Source organism: Cupressus sempervirens, chromosome 2, assembly GCF_028749045.1.
Source record: "Cupressus sempervirens isolate cs-2001-9-10 chromosome 2, ASM2874904v1, whole genome shotgun sequence".
Classification (NCBI taxonomy): Eukaryota; Viridiplantae; Streptophyta; class Pinopsida; order Cupressales; family Cupressaceae; genus Cupressus; species Cupressus sempervirens.
Window position 1 is genome coordinate 297,046,141 of NC_143119.1, and position 14,444 is coordinate 297,060,584.

The window sequence follows — 14,444 nt, forward strand, 5'->3', positions numbered from 1 at the left end:
AAAGGAAGCTTGGGATATCCTTGAGACAAACTTCAAGGGGACTGATAAAGTCTATACTGTAAAGCTATAGAATATAAGGAGGGAGTTTGAGAACCTTCAAATGAAGGAAAATGAATCAATTGCAAATTTCAGTTCAAGGACCTCAAATGTGATTAACCAACTGAAGTCAAATGGAGAAGACTATCAAGAGCAAAGGATAGTGGAGAAGATATTGAGGAGTTTACCTCATAAATATGACAATTTGGCCATGACCATAGAAGAGGCAAAAGACCTCACTATCTTGACGATGGATGAGCTGATGGGTACTCATCAAACCCATGAGCATAGGATCAATAGGTCTACATCTTCCTCTTCCCAAGAGCAAGCATTCAAGGCTCAGTCAGATCCAAGAGGAAGGGGGAGAGGAAGAAATGGCTCAGGCAAAAACTACAGAGGCAAAGGCTGAGGTAATGGAGGACAAAGAAATGTTGTAGCAAAAAGCTTAAGAAGAGCAGATGGAGCAAGTACCTCAAAAAATACTTCAAGAGGAGGTAAGAAAAACTACAACTCAAATAGGAGTGATGTAGAATGCTACTACTGTCATAAATATGGGCATTATGCAAGTGAATGCTGGAAGAAGCAAAATGATCAGTCAGGACAAGCAAATGTGGCTGATGTGAACATGGGAAGTGGAAACAATGCCACTGCCTTCATCATGTGTAATGTTGGTGAAGAAGGAAGCCCTAAAGTTTGGTACCTTGATAGTGGATGTAGCAACCATATGAGTGGTAATGAAACCTTGTTTCCATTCATTGACAAGAGTTTCAAATCAAAAATTAAGATGGGTAACAATGGAACCCTACCAGTTGTTGGCAAAGGATCTATTATGGTTCGCACCAAGAAAGGTGAGAAGAAGGAAATAAAAAATGTATATTTTGCCCCTGGTATGAAGCAAAATTTGATGAGCATTGGTCGGGTCATTCAAAATGGATACAAAGTGTTGATGGAGAATGACATGTGTGTCATTCAAGAAAAGGATGGGAGCAAGAATTTACTTGCAGCAGTTCAAATGACAAAAAATAGAATGTTGTATTCCTTCATTTCTATTTTGATTCATATCATTCAAAAATGTAGTTAATTTTATGATTTAGATCTATTCTCTAACCATTCTTACCCAGGCTCAAGATTTTTGCACACTTCAATATACATCAATTCTTGAGGACAAAAGTTTGGTGGTACTATGTTCTAAATATTAAATTTACCAGTTGTCTCTTTTTACATTCCTTGGACATTCATTTTATGTTCTAATGTCTGTCTTTCACTTATGTGTTTCTGTTAAGCTATGTGGTTTACTTGTACCTCATAGATGGGATACAAATATTTCTAACTTTTTGGGATTCAAATATCCTAATGTAGGTCCTTTGATTGGACAATGATATTTATCTTAATTTCTAGGTATGTGAGCATTCACTGAATATGGGCATGGTACCACCTAGGGAAGGTTTTGTTAGAGCAAAGATGCTATCAAGTGGATATCTTATTTGACCCTATATAGGGGTAGGATCAATTGTTCATATTGTCGACCACTTGGATTTTGAGGTCTGTATGTAATGTCCCCATCTTTTTAGCCTCTTAGTGGAGTTCTTAGCCTTTACATTCTCCGAAGGCTAAGTGGAGAAATAAGGAGAAATTGATTAAATTAATTTCTTATAAAATCATTAAATAAATTAAAAATAAAAGATGACTTTATATTTAATTAATTTAATTAAAAGTGACTAAAATTAATTAAATAAATTAAAAGAATCTTCTAGAAGGAGGAATTAAATTTTATTTTCTTTCTTCTAGAAGGAGGTCCATCTATTGGAGGAAAAGAATAAATAGGGAGGGCAACCTCATTGTTGATCATCGAATGTGTTGTCATCTACCCTTTTGAATAGCTTGTGGAGCCAAGGGTTTCTGCAGTTATTACATTAATCATTGGGAACAAACACTCCCATTGATTTGCATAAATGAGGTGGTGAAATATCTTCTGAAGGATTGCGACTACTGGAGAAGACAAATCAATCTTTTCATTGTTCCAAATTTGTGGCCTAGGGCTAGATTTGTGGCCTTAGGAATAAGTTGGATACTGCTAAAGTAACTTGCTACAATACCATTTTTACAATACTGCTGCTACAGTGATTTGCTACAGTAATTTGCTATAGTGATTTGCTACAAAAAAAATTCATATTTTTGGAGCAATTCCAAGTTTTTATCTGCTACATTTTGCATTGTTTGAGAGTAGATATTTAGGGCATTGGTAGGGTTTGTAAAATCTGTTGTAATCTAATTTATATCAAAGTTTTATATCAGAATTTGTTGTGCTAATGTCTTATTGATATAGATGCATATTTTCCTATTTGTAATTAGTCTTATACAAAAAAAACTACGTGTTCATTGTTAGATGTTTGGTGTGTTCTTTGCAAGCATATTTATTAAAGTTTTGCATTTAGAAAAAAAATAGAATTTAGATATGCAATATATCTCTTTCTTGCAAAGTGTTTGACGAAATGTCAAACAAGTGAATTAGAGAAGACTTTGTGTTTGATTAGGTTATAACCTGTTGGGGTTATTACATTAGTATTAGAGCTAAATCCTGCCATCCTAAGGGTTTAGCAATCACATGCAGCCACCTGGGGTTAGATCTCATAGATTTTACACTTGCAGGCGAGCTTTGTTTGACAGGGAACAAGATTTTGATAGGCAGTCAAACACCATGGGTGATAGGAAAGAGCGTAGCCCACCAAGAGACAATAGGAATGAGGATCAAGAAAAAAGGGACTTTTTCAGAGCAATAGTTATAGGACAAGAGCGGATGGCTCAGGCTTTGCAGGCACTCACCACCATGGTTGAGCACATGAACCCATAGGACAGATGAAATCAAGAACAAGGGGATAGCAAGAGTTCAATGGGATCATCTAAAGCTCATAGAACTCTTTCCAGAATAGCGGATAGGCCCACACATCCTACCTTTGTTAGAGAGGAACCAATATAGGAGCCAATAGAGGATGCTAAGGATGGGACATTTGTAGATATCCTTATGGTTGCTAATGATGAATGGGAATTATTGGCATCGTAGGTACAAGAGAGAATGGCTTTTAAGAGGTTTGTGAACCAAAGAAGAGAATACTACCGTATAGTCAGAAAGAATAGGAGACCTCATGGTGAGGATAATGAATTAAAGCATGCTACAGGGAAGCTTTCCTTGACTACATTTGATGGGAGTAGCAAGATGATAGTGCAAGCTTGGATTCACAAGTTTGATACCTTCTTAGCACTGATACCTATTACAAAAGTGGAGGCAATAAAATATGCCATGCTATATTTAGAGAGAGTTGCACATGATTGGTGGTACCATGGGATGGTTAACCTTCAGCATAACCAAGTGACTTCATATCGGGACTTCGTGGATACGTTGGTAGAGAGGTTTGATAAGAAGGATCCAAAAGTCTACTTTAGGGAGTTGGCCTAGTTGAAATAGATAGGTGGATTGGAGTATTTCATTAGTGACTTTCAGAGGCTATCTGTTATGGTGCCAAATATATCAGATAGGAAATTGGTTGTTTTGTTCACGTAGGGATTATCTGAACCACTGAAGGGTTGGGTAAAAGCCTTTGATCCATTCAATTTACAAAAAGCAATTAAGAAGGCTAGAAGTATGGAACAAGCAGCTCTAGTAAATAAATTTCAGTCAAAGGGTGCATCATCTAGCAAAGACAAACCATTACTAGGGTGCATCATCTAGCAAAGACAAACTATTTTTTAAGAAACCTAAGAGGAATGAAACAAAGGTTGAAGATAAAGATAAATCATTTGCTCCTTTCGATAGAGAGACATTGAAAGATTTAAGGAAGAAAAAATTTTGTTTTCATTGCAAAGGACCCTATGATATGAACCATAATTTTCCTTTGAGGCCAAAGGGGAAAGAAAACAGGGTTATGTGGGCTTATTATGAAGATTCTGATTCTGAAAATTCAAACCAGCAATCTAAAAATGAGGAATCAATTGAAGAAAAAGAAGGCATAGATGATGTAGGTGATGAGAATACTAAGGGTAGACTTAAGGAGGCTTGTCTCACTAGTGTACAACAAGAGGGATCATTCAGGATGAGAGGGGTATTGGTTGGTTAGTGAGTTATTACTTTGCTTGATATAGGTGCTACTCACAATTTTATTGACCCCAGATTGATTGAGAGGCATGGGATACAGACAGAGCAGTTTAAAGGTATGAGAGTGAGGGTAGCTAATGACTACATCCTCAAATGTGACAGGAAGATTATAGGTCTACTTCTAAAGATCAACAAATTTGATTTCAAAGCAAATTTTTATGTTGTTAACATGGGTGATACAAATTTAGTTCTTGGCATGACTTGGTTACATGATATAGGGGAGTTCACTCTCAATTTGAGATATATGGAGATGAAATTTCAGTCAAAAGGGAAGACTCATATACTTAAGGTCATTCGTGACAGTGGGTTTAGGATGATGTCTTGCAGACGCATGGAGAGCTTGTTGAGACATAACCAGGATGAGTGGACAGTCTATTACACTTTAATGCCATCACAAGGGTAGCATAAATCAAAATATCACCCTAACATACAAGAATTGAGAACTAAGCACTACAAGGTTTTCAATGAAATACCACCAGGTAGACCTCCAAATAGAGGTATTGAGCATATTATTGAGTTAGAGGATGATATTAAACCCATCATGATCACACCCTACAGGCATCCAAAGATATTTAAGGATAAGATTGAGAAAACCATCATGGAACTACTTGCTAAGGGGCACATTAGACCAAGTAAGTCATCTCTCACTTCTTCTATGGTTTTAGTGAAGAAGGATGGTACTCTTAGGATGTTCATAGATTAGAGGATCCTCAAAAAGGAGACTATCAAAAATAGGTATTCCATCCCACAAATTGATGAGATATTAGATGAGCTACATAGAGCATTTTTTTTTTTGAAAAATGATTTGAGATCGGGCTATCATCAGATCTGAGTCAAAGATTAGGATATAGAGAAGACAACATTCAAGTGTCATTGTGGCCATTTTGAGTTTGTAGTTATGCCATTTGGTCTAACTAATGCTCTAGCTACTTTTCAGTCCACAATGAATGGGGTTTTTTAGGATCACTTGAGGAAATTTGTGTTAGTCTTCTTTGATGACATCCTGGTGTATAGTAGGACATGGGATGAGCATGCGTGGCACTTGAACACTATGTTGAGCATTTTGGGTAGGGAGTCCTTGTATGCAAAGGAGTCCAAATGTGATTTTGGATTATCAAAGTTATTATATTTGGGTTACATTATTAGTGCTTAGGGAGTATGCACGGATCTTGAAAATATTTGTGCTATTATTGAGTGGCCTATTTAAGTGAACTTGACACAGTTGAGAGGATTTTGGAGTTGTGTGGGTTCTACAGGAGGTTTGTCAGTGGATATTCTAGGCATGTAGCACCCTTGATGGACCTGATGAGAAAGGATGCTTTCTTATGGACTCTTGAGGCACAAGAGTGTTTTGATAAATTTAAGGAGTTGATGACTTCTTTCTCCAGTGCTAGCATTACAAAATTTTAGCAAACCTTTTGAGTTGCACTATGATGCATCTAGTGAAGGTGTTGGAGTGGTGCTTATGCAAGACAAGCACCCAATTTCTCATGAGAGTAAAAAGCTCAAGGGGCCTAAGAGGAGCTTCAGCATCTATGATAAGGAAATTTTGGCCATAATGCATGCTTTGGCCAAATTCAGGTAGCATTTAGTGGGTAGAAAATTCATCGTAAAAATCGACCACAATAGCCTAAAGCAATTCTTGGGGCAGCGATATCTTAATGACAAGCAACAGAAATGGGTAAGTACATTACAAGCATATGATTTTGATATTACCCCAATTGAGATGGATGATAGATATATCAGAGGATTGGAGACATTTAATCCTTGCAAAGTATGCAAAGGATACATGGGCATTAGGATTCATAGATGGATCGATCCAGAATAATGATTTCACTCTTGTGAATGAGATCATCATTTACAAAGGGCACATTTATTTGGTGCCAATGTTAGAGGTGAAGAGGATGGTGTTGAGATTTTATCATGACTCGCCTATGGCAAAACATCCAGGTTTTTACAAAACCTACCGACAGATTTGTGAGCAATTTTCTTGGAAAGGGCTCAAAGTTGAGGTATTGCAATATGTTAGAGAGTGTCCTACTTGTCTGTAGAATAAATAGGAGTACTCTTACCTAGGAAGCTTACTTAAGCCAATTCCAATTCCTGACAGGATGTGGGAGTGTTTGTCCATGAACTTCATTATAGGACTACCGAGGGCCCAGGGTAGAGATTATATATATGTTGTTGATCGAGTTACAAAGTTTTCCCATTTCTTCCTGATCACTGCTACCTACACTACTACGCAGTACATATATTTATTCTTTAGAGAGGTATTTAGGTTTCATGGCTTACCTCAGAGCATCGCCAGCGATAGGAACAATAGGTTTATGAGTCACTTCTGGCAAGAGTTGTTTAGATTTTGCATGACAAAGCTCACTCCAAGTACTAGCTACCACCCCTAGACAGATGGTCAAATAGAGATAATAAACAAATGGGTGGAGGGATACCTTCGAAATTACATAGCAGGGCAACAAAATGCTTGGGTTAAGTGGATATATCTATGTGAATATTGTTATAATACCACTTATCACATGTCTATCCAAATGTCACCATTCATGGCATTATATGGATATGAGGCACCCAATTTCATGGATTTGTTGCTATCAGATAGTAGAGTACCCTATTCTGGAGACTTATTACAAGAGAGCCAAGACATTGTAAAGGCTCTTAAGGATAATATCACTAAGGCACAGAATCAACAGAAGCAGTAAGTTGATCAGAAGAGGACTGAGCAAACTTTTGAGGTAGGTGATATGGTATATTTGATGTTGTAGCTTTACCGCTAGTCCTCTCTCAAGAAAAGTGGTGCCAAAAAACTTAAGCCACATTATTATGGGCCTTTTAGGGTGATCAAAAAAGTTGGAGAAGTGGCTTACAAGTTGGATTTTCCATCAAAGAGCAGAGTCCATAATATTTTTCATGTGTCACATCTCAAAAAGGTGTTAGGACACTAGATTGTTCCTTCTACAATGCTTCCACCCTTGGACGATGAGGGGAAATTTTTTTTAGTACCAAAGGCTATCATTGAGTCAGGGAGAGGAATTTGAGGAGATGTACTATCAAGGAGTACTTGGAGAAGTGAAAGGGCATGCCAGTAGAGGATGCCACTTGGGAGTGAATAAATTTTGCGGCATCCAAACTTGAGATTGCTTAGGGACAAGCAATTTCAAGAGGGGCGGACTATAATGTCCCCATCTTTTTAGCCTCTTAGTGGAGTTCGTAGCCTTTACATTCTCCAAAGGCTAAGTGGAGAAATAAGGAGAAACTGATTAAATTAATTTCTTATAAAGTCATTAAATAAATTATTAAAATTAAAAGGTGACTTTATATTTAATTAATTTAATTAAAAGTGACTAAAGTTAATTAAATAAATTAAAAGAATCTTCTAGGAGGAATTAAATATAATTATATTTCTTCTAGAAGGAGGTCCATCTATTAGAGGAAAAGAATAAATAGGGAGAGCAACCTCATTGTTGATCATCGAATGTGTTGTCATCTACTCTTCTAGATAGCTTGTGGAGCCAAGAGTTTCTACAGTTCTTACATTGATCCTTGTGAATGAACACTCTCATTGATTTGCATAACTAAGGTGGTGAAATATCTTTTGAAGGGTTGCAACTGTTGGAGAAGACAAACCAATTTTTTCATTGTGCCAAATTTGTGGCCTAGGGCCAAATTGTGGAGTAAGGAATAAGTTGGATACTGCTACAGTACTGCTGCTATAGTAACTTTGCTATAGTACCTCTACTACAATACCACTGCTACAGTGTTGTTGCTATAGTGATTTTCTATAGTGATTTGCTACACGAAAATTCATATTTTTAGAAGAATTCCAAGTTTTTATCTACTACATTTTGCATTGTTTGAGAGTAGATATTTAGAGCATTGGTAGGGCTTGCAAAATCTATTGTAATCTAATTTATATCAAAAAAATTTGCCCTAATGTCTTATTGATGTAGATGCATATTTTCCTATTTGTAATCAATGTCATACAAAAACAATTGCATCTTCATTGTTAGATTTTTGGTGTGCTCTTTGCAAGTATATTTATTAATGTTTGGCATTTATAAAGAAATCAAAATTTAGATATGCAATATATCTCTTGCTTGCAAAGTGTTTGATGAAATGTCAAACAAGTAAAATACAGAAGACTTTGTGTTTGATGAAGTTATAACCTGTTGGAGTTATTACACTATATTTGTTGCTATGTTTGAGGCTTCAAAAGGATCTAACTTTATTCCTAGATAGAATTTTTTCAAAAGTATTCAAGAATTTATTGATTGTAAGAAACAAATTTTGATTTCTTAATTGTATTTATTTTTTATCTTTATGTACTAGCTTGTAGCTTAGCTTGTGGTACATTAGGAGAACAACTTTTTAACTAAGAACAAGAAGATTTCCACAATCTAATTTAGAAGCATAAAATTTGATAGCTTTTTAACTTTTTTCTTGGAGCATGTCCTGATAATAATATTTGATTTAATTGACTAGCATGACATTTTTTCTTTTAAGATTTTCATTTAGTGCCAAGTGTCTTGCAATTAGAGATGACTAAATAATGCTTGGCTACTGGTCATCCATTTATATTTGGCTACGTATTGTACAAATATGTGTATCTTGTTTTTAGCGTGTTGTCCTGAATTTTGTCACCACAAAATGTAGGTAATAGCACGAAAATTTTTCAAACTTAGTATTGCATTTCTCTGAGTTTAGTTCATTATTTAATTGGTAGTATTGATCAACCAATCAGTACCAATTGATATAATGAATCCTTTTACTGAAGGCCTTTGTCAAGTCTTTTTCATTTTGCTTTATGTTGAGTCTTTGCTTGACTTTTGAAGCCTTCATCATCTGTTATTTACTTTTGAGTTTGTGTTTGCTTGTTTTTAATCCTTTAGTTTTTCTCATGTCATAGCTTTCATTTTTCCCTTCGATTTAGTCTAACCTAGAGGTCAATCGGACTTGTCAATCAACAGTTATGCCCGTTTTAGTGCCTCAAAAATAGATATTTTGGGTGCAACAGCAGGAATAAAAAATATGATGTTATATTTTCGATTTGACTTTCACTTTTTGATAAATATAACTTATATTCACTTTTTGTTATGATTTTAAGTTACTTTAACTTTAAATTTTTAACTAAAAATGACTATAGTGCACTTTATGTTATAATTTTAAGTTGAGTTACTTTTTAATTTTTCACTTAAAACAACTATATAACTATATAGTTTCAGTTTAATTTTAAAAAAAAAAAATCAAATGTTTACTTAAATGTTACTTTTAAATGATGTTTATATGTTATATTGAAAATATGATAAATAAATATTGTTTATGCCCCATTTTGTAACATTTTTATAATTTAAATGAATTAAATGACTTAAAGTCTTCTTAAGTGGACATTTTATATGCAATAACATGTAAAATCCATCAAAAGTGGACCTTTTTGATGCAACTGCATCAAAAGTGAAGTTTTTATGATTTTACATCTTAAAAGTGAGATGCATTTTAAAACATGTTTCCTCCCCCAAAAGGTCCATTTTTGCCTATGAGCATATTTTAAAACATGTAATAGCACCCAAAATATGTGATTTTGATGAGATGCACATTTTAAAATATGTGAGTTCCCCAAAAAGGTCCATTTTTTATGAAAAACGTGCTTTAATATATGCAATGACACAACCCGATTTTGGAGATTGCGAGAGATTTACTTGATGATTTTGCATGAAATATTTTCCATTAGGGTCGTTTTTGCTTAGCCATGGATTTTCCAACATTGAAAATGGATTTATCTTGCTAAAAAATAATTTTTCAAACTCCTTCCAAGGACACATTTTTGGAGAAATTTTTAAATAAATCCATTTTGAGTAATTTAAATCATGTTTTTGCAAGGGAATGAGGATTTTTGGCATCTTCAATCATTTGCAATACATCTTGGCTCACATTGTTTCATTTAGAAGCCAAAAATAAATTTATTTCATTCTTTTAATCAATCACGTTTTTGCTAAAAACACCCAAAAAAATTGGGAATTTTATCCACTTTTTTGTATTTTGGAGTCAAGTTTTTGCATTTTGATACATGTATATGCATTTGAGGAACTTGTTTTTGCATTGACAAGTCAAAAATGACTCAGAAACATGCACTTTTTGGCCACATTATTGCATAAATGGCCCAGATTTTTGCATAAAAATTGTCATGTTTTTATTCAAAAAACTCAAAAAAAATGCATTTCCAACCCATACCTTTGATCAAGAGGCATTGTTTTTGAGTTTTAAATGCATGATATCATTTTTAGAGACCATGTATTTGACACTTTAATGTCAAATTCGACCCATCATTGCTCATTAATTTTTGTTAAATGCAAGTATGGAAAAAGTGAAAAAGTTCTTTGAAAATCCGAATTTGAGGAAGAATTGGTCTTCAAATTCTATAAAACTTGTTATTTTGGCTCTTTAACCTCCAAGTAAGTGCACATTTTCAAGCTCACTCATCAATTCATGCTTATCTTGCTATTTTCATGCATATTTTAGTTTGAAATTGCACATTTGTCCATATATATGCCATGAAAAGTGCATTTTGCCTTTAAAAATGATAAAAACTCTCATTTTCACACCTTTGGAATTTTTCCAAACTCCAAATTTGAATTTAAATGTTGAAAAGCATTGCATTTTGACATGTTTGAGTCTTTTTCCAAAGGCATGTGTTTGTTTTGTGCCTGTTTTTGTATTTTGTGCTTGCTTGTCATTTTTCTCCACTTTAGAGAAGTTACAAGTTCTTGTCTAAGTTACCGATTCGGATGTGGATTCCGAAGCGGATACAGGATGCGGGGATTTTTATTTTTTTTGGATGTGGATCCGGGAGGAAACGTGTATATATATATATGGAAAGAAATGCAAGAGATATCAAATATACTAATATATGTCTATATATATTAATATATAACAACTAAGATGAGTATTTAGTATTGAAGACCCAGTAAAGACATATAGTCTACGTGAATACTTTTGGTCAAATATTTTGATTAGCAGAAAATATTAAGAATCATACATCATAAACAAAGTTGTATCTACATGTTGTTTAATAATCAAATATTCTAGGCACTAGCAATATCAAAGTTTGGCATTTAAAGAAAACATATATGTATATATATAACAAAGATAAGTAGCGTGTAAATAACATGAATGTTGGAAAGATAAATAACATGAATGATTTTTACACTTTTCATGCAACTAGGCCCGTGGATGCTCCTGGATGCTTTTGGAAGCTCTGTGGATGCTAGCCAGAAGCCACCCGCAGGCTCCTGGATGCGTCTGGAAGCTGGATACTGGCTTCCAAACGCATTCGGGAGCCTATAGGTGGCTTTTGGCCAGCATCCACAAGGCTTCCAAAAGCATCCCGCATCCATTCGCATCCAATGCGGAAGCCTCTACATTTCCAGACGAATCGGTATCCTAGGTTCTTATTTTTGCTTCACGTCATGCGAAAGCATCATCATGTTTCACTTCCATTTTCCATGTCACAACACATCGCATCTCATTTGAAAAATGTGATTACATGTTTTCCATCTCATTCACCATCTGCACATGCATTTAATTCCATTTTTTGCTCCCATTTTCACTCATCTAACTTTTCGCATTCACTTGCACTACACGATCACACGAAAAGCCTTACGTGTAATAGCATCCAAAAAGTCTGGTTTTGAAAAGTCAAAAATGTCATATGCATGTTTTCTCATGCACGTTGACTTCACCTTTTCATCTAAGATGACTATAAAGTTCATTTTCCCTCAACCTTTATTTCATTCTTGTCTCTCCATATGCATTCGTACCTCCATGAGAAAATACATTTTTTCCACTTCCAATGTCATTACATGCTTTGAATCTCTTCCATCTGCAATTACATGCAAAAGCTTGTCCACCATTTGCCTTTGCTTTCCATCTCATCCTTCATCCCTTATTGCATGTTGTATTTACATGTAATCCATTTTTCGTGCAATGACATCTTGAAAGCCCAAGTCACATTTTAGAAATTGGCAATCTCCATTTGCATGCATTCCCATTCGCCAAGCACTTTACTTCGAAAAAAAAAGAAGTAAAGGTTCTGATGGAAAGTTGTTCCAAGTTTACATCTGAACATCATTGAGAAGGTTTTCAAAGTGTCAAAGACTCCAGTTTGTACTAATCTACAAAGGAGAATTCACGACAACTTCAGCGAGAAAAGCTGGATCACATCAAGTTTCCACATGACAATGGACAATTCATCACAGTCAGAGGTTACCAAAAGATGTAACACCATGGTTATCAAAGTGAATGCAGTGGTATAAAGTATAGGAACTTTCAATCCTATGATTATCTGGGATTGCATCACCAAGTACAAGGCCCTTCAGAACAATCCCTAGGATTGTTTCAATTCTCTTATGTCCTTCTTCTTCTTCTTCTTTCATGTTTGCAATTGAAGAGAATTTCATCAATAAATATTGTATAGCCAACGGGTTGATGTCGTCGATAAATATTGTGTAGCCGACGGGTTGACTTTGTCTATAAATATTGTGTAGTCGACAAGTTCATGTCGTCGGTAATTGTTATGTTGCTGATGGACTCCTTCGGGAAGGTTCTTCGAAACAATATATGTATACCATGGAAAATCATTGTAATCATCATTGTAAGCTTTATGTAATCTCTTGGCATATGCTAATAAGAAAAGGAGTATTGTTCATGTTCATTGTCTATATGCATCAATCTATTTATCCATATGGTAAAAATTTGGCATTGTTGCCTAATGGACCTGGAATGAAGGCAGAGGAATGAAGACTAATGCCAAATCAACTTAACAAGGATAGGAATAAGATCAAGGAAAAAGATGGAATATGCACTGTGTTAGATTATGGTGACTGATTAGGAAAGTACTGTACATATTATGGCCAACATGTTGTAACCCTAAAATAGATAAAATACTTGTATAAAAGGGTTTAGGGTTAGGTATTTTCATGATGTTGTGATGTGAAATTGCTTATTGCAGTGGTATTGAGCTGTAAGGGATTACGGACTATAATCAGGTTGTAATCACTAGATTGTAATAAGATTGAACTTGCTATTTGGTGGATGTAGCCCAAGGATTGGGTGAACCACATTAAATCTTGGTGCCTTGTGTTCATTTCTGTGTGATCTATTATTTTATGTTATTGGTTATATTTGCATGTAATTTTTATTTCTATCTTTGGTTTATCCTAACAAGTGGTATCAGAGCCTAGTTGTTTTTTCAGTTATCCTTTGCAGGAAAGTTTCACGGTTGAGTGGGAGTCTCACGATTGAGTGAGAGCAATGGCAGATGAGGGTAAGCTGAGGGTTGATAGGTTTAATGGGCAGAACTTCTAGTTATGGAAAATGCAAATGAAAGACTATATGTATCAGAAGGATTTGTGGAAGTCATTGCAAGGCAAAGCCAAGAATCAGGGAACTATGTCAGAGGTTGAATGGGATGTTTTGGACAGAAAGCCACTCGGAAGTATTCGGTTATGCTTGGGACCATCAGTGGCATTTAATATTACAAAAGCAAAGATGATAGAAGAGTTGATGAAAACCCTAGTGACATTATATGAAAAGCCCTCTGCTTCAAACAAGGTATTTCTCATGAAGCATTTATTTAAAATGAAAATGGCAGAAGGTGGATCTGTTGTAGATCATTTAAATGAGTTTAATACAATTACTAGTCAGTTATCTTCTGTGAGTATTAATTTTGATGAAAAAATTAGGACTCTCTTGATTTTGTGTTCTTTGCCTGAAAGCTGGAATGGCTTGGTAATGGCAGTGAGTAATTATGTTCTTGGATCTAGTACCCTAAAATATGATAATGTGATCGGTGTTTTTTTGAGTGAGAAAACTCGTAGGAAATTCTCAGGTGGATCTACATCAGGAAGTTCTTTGAATGCACAAAGTAGGGGCAGAACAATTGAGAGAGGAAATAACTCTGGAAATCATGAGAAATCAAGAGGAAAGTCAAAGGGCAAAAGGTCTCAATTGAGAGGATCGAACGATTGCTGGTACTATGGGAAACTAGGGCACAAAAAAAAAGATATTTGGAATCGAAAGAAAAATGAAGGAGATAAATCAGATGGAGACAAGGAGGCAAATGTGGTAAGTAACAAATTTGAAGAGGATGCTTTGCTTCTATCTTTAGAAAGTGTTGATGATTCATGGGTTTTAGATTTTGGTGCTTCATTTCATGCTACACCTCATAGAGATTATTTCATTGATTATGTCCAAG

At 35.1% G+C, this 14,444-nt stretch overlaps 1 pseudogene; it reads left to right on the forward strand.

Moving 5' to 3' along the window:
• The first annotated feature begins 410 nt into the window (after positions 1–410).
• Positions 411–14,444, forward strand: part of LOC149572250 (homeobox-leucine zipper protein HOX32-like) — a 36,247-nt pseudogene continuing 22,213 nt past the window's right edge.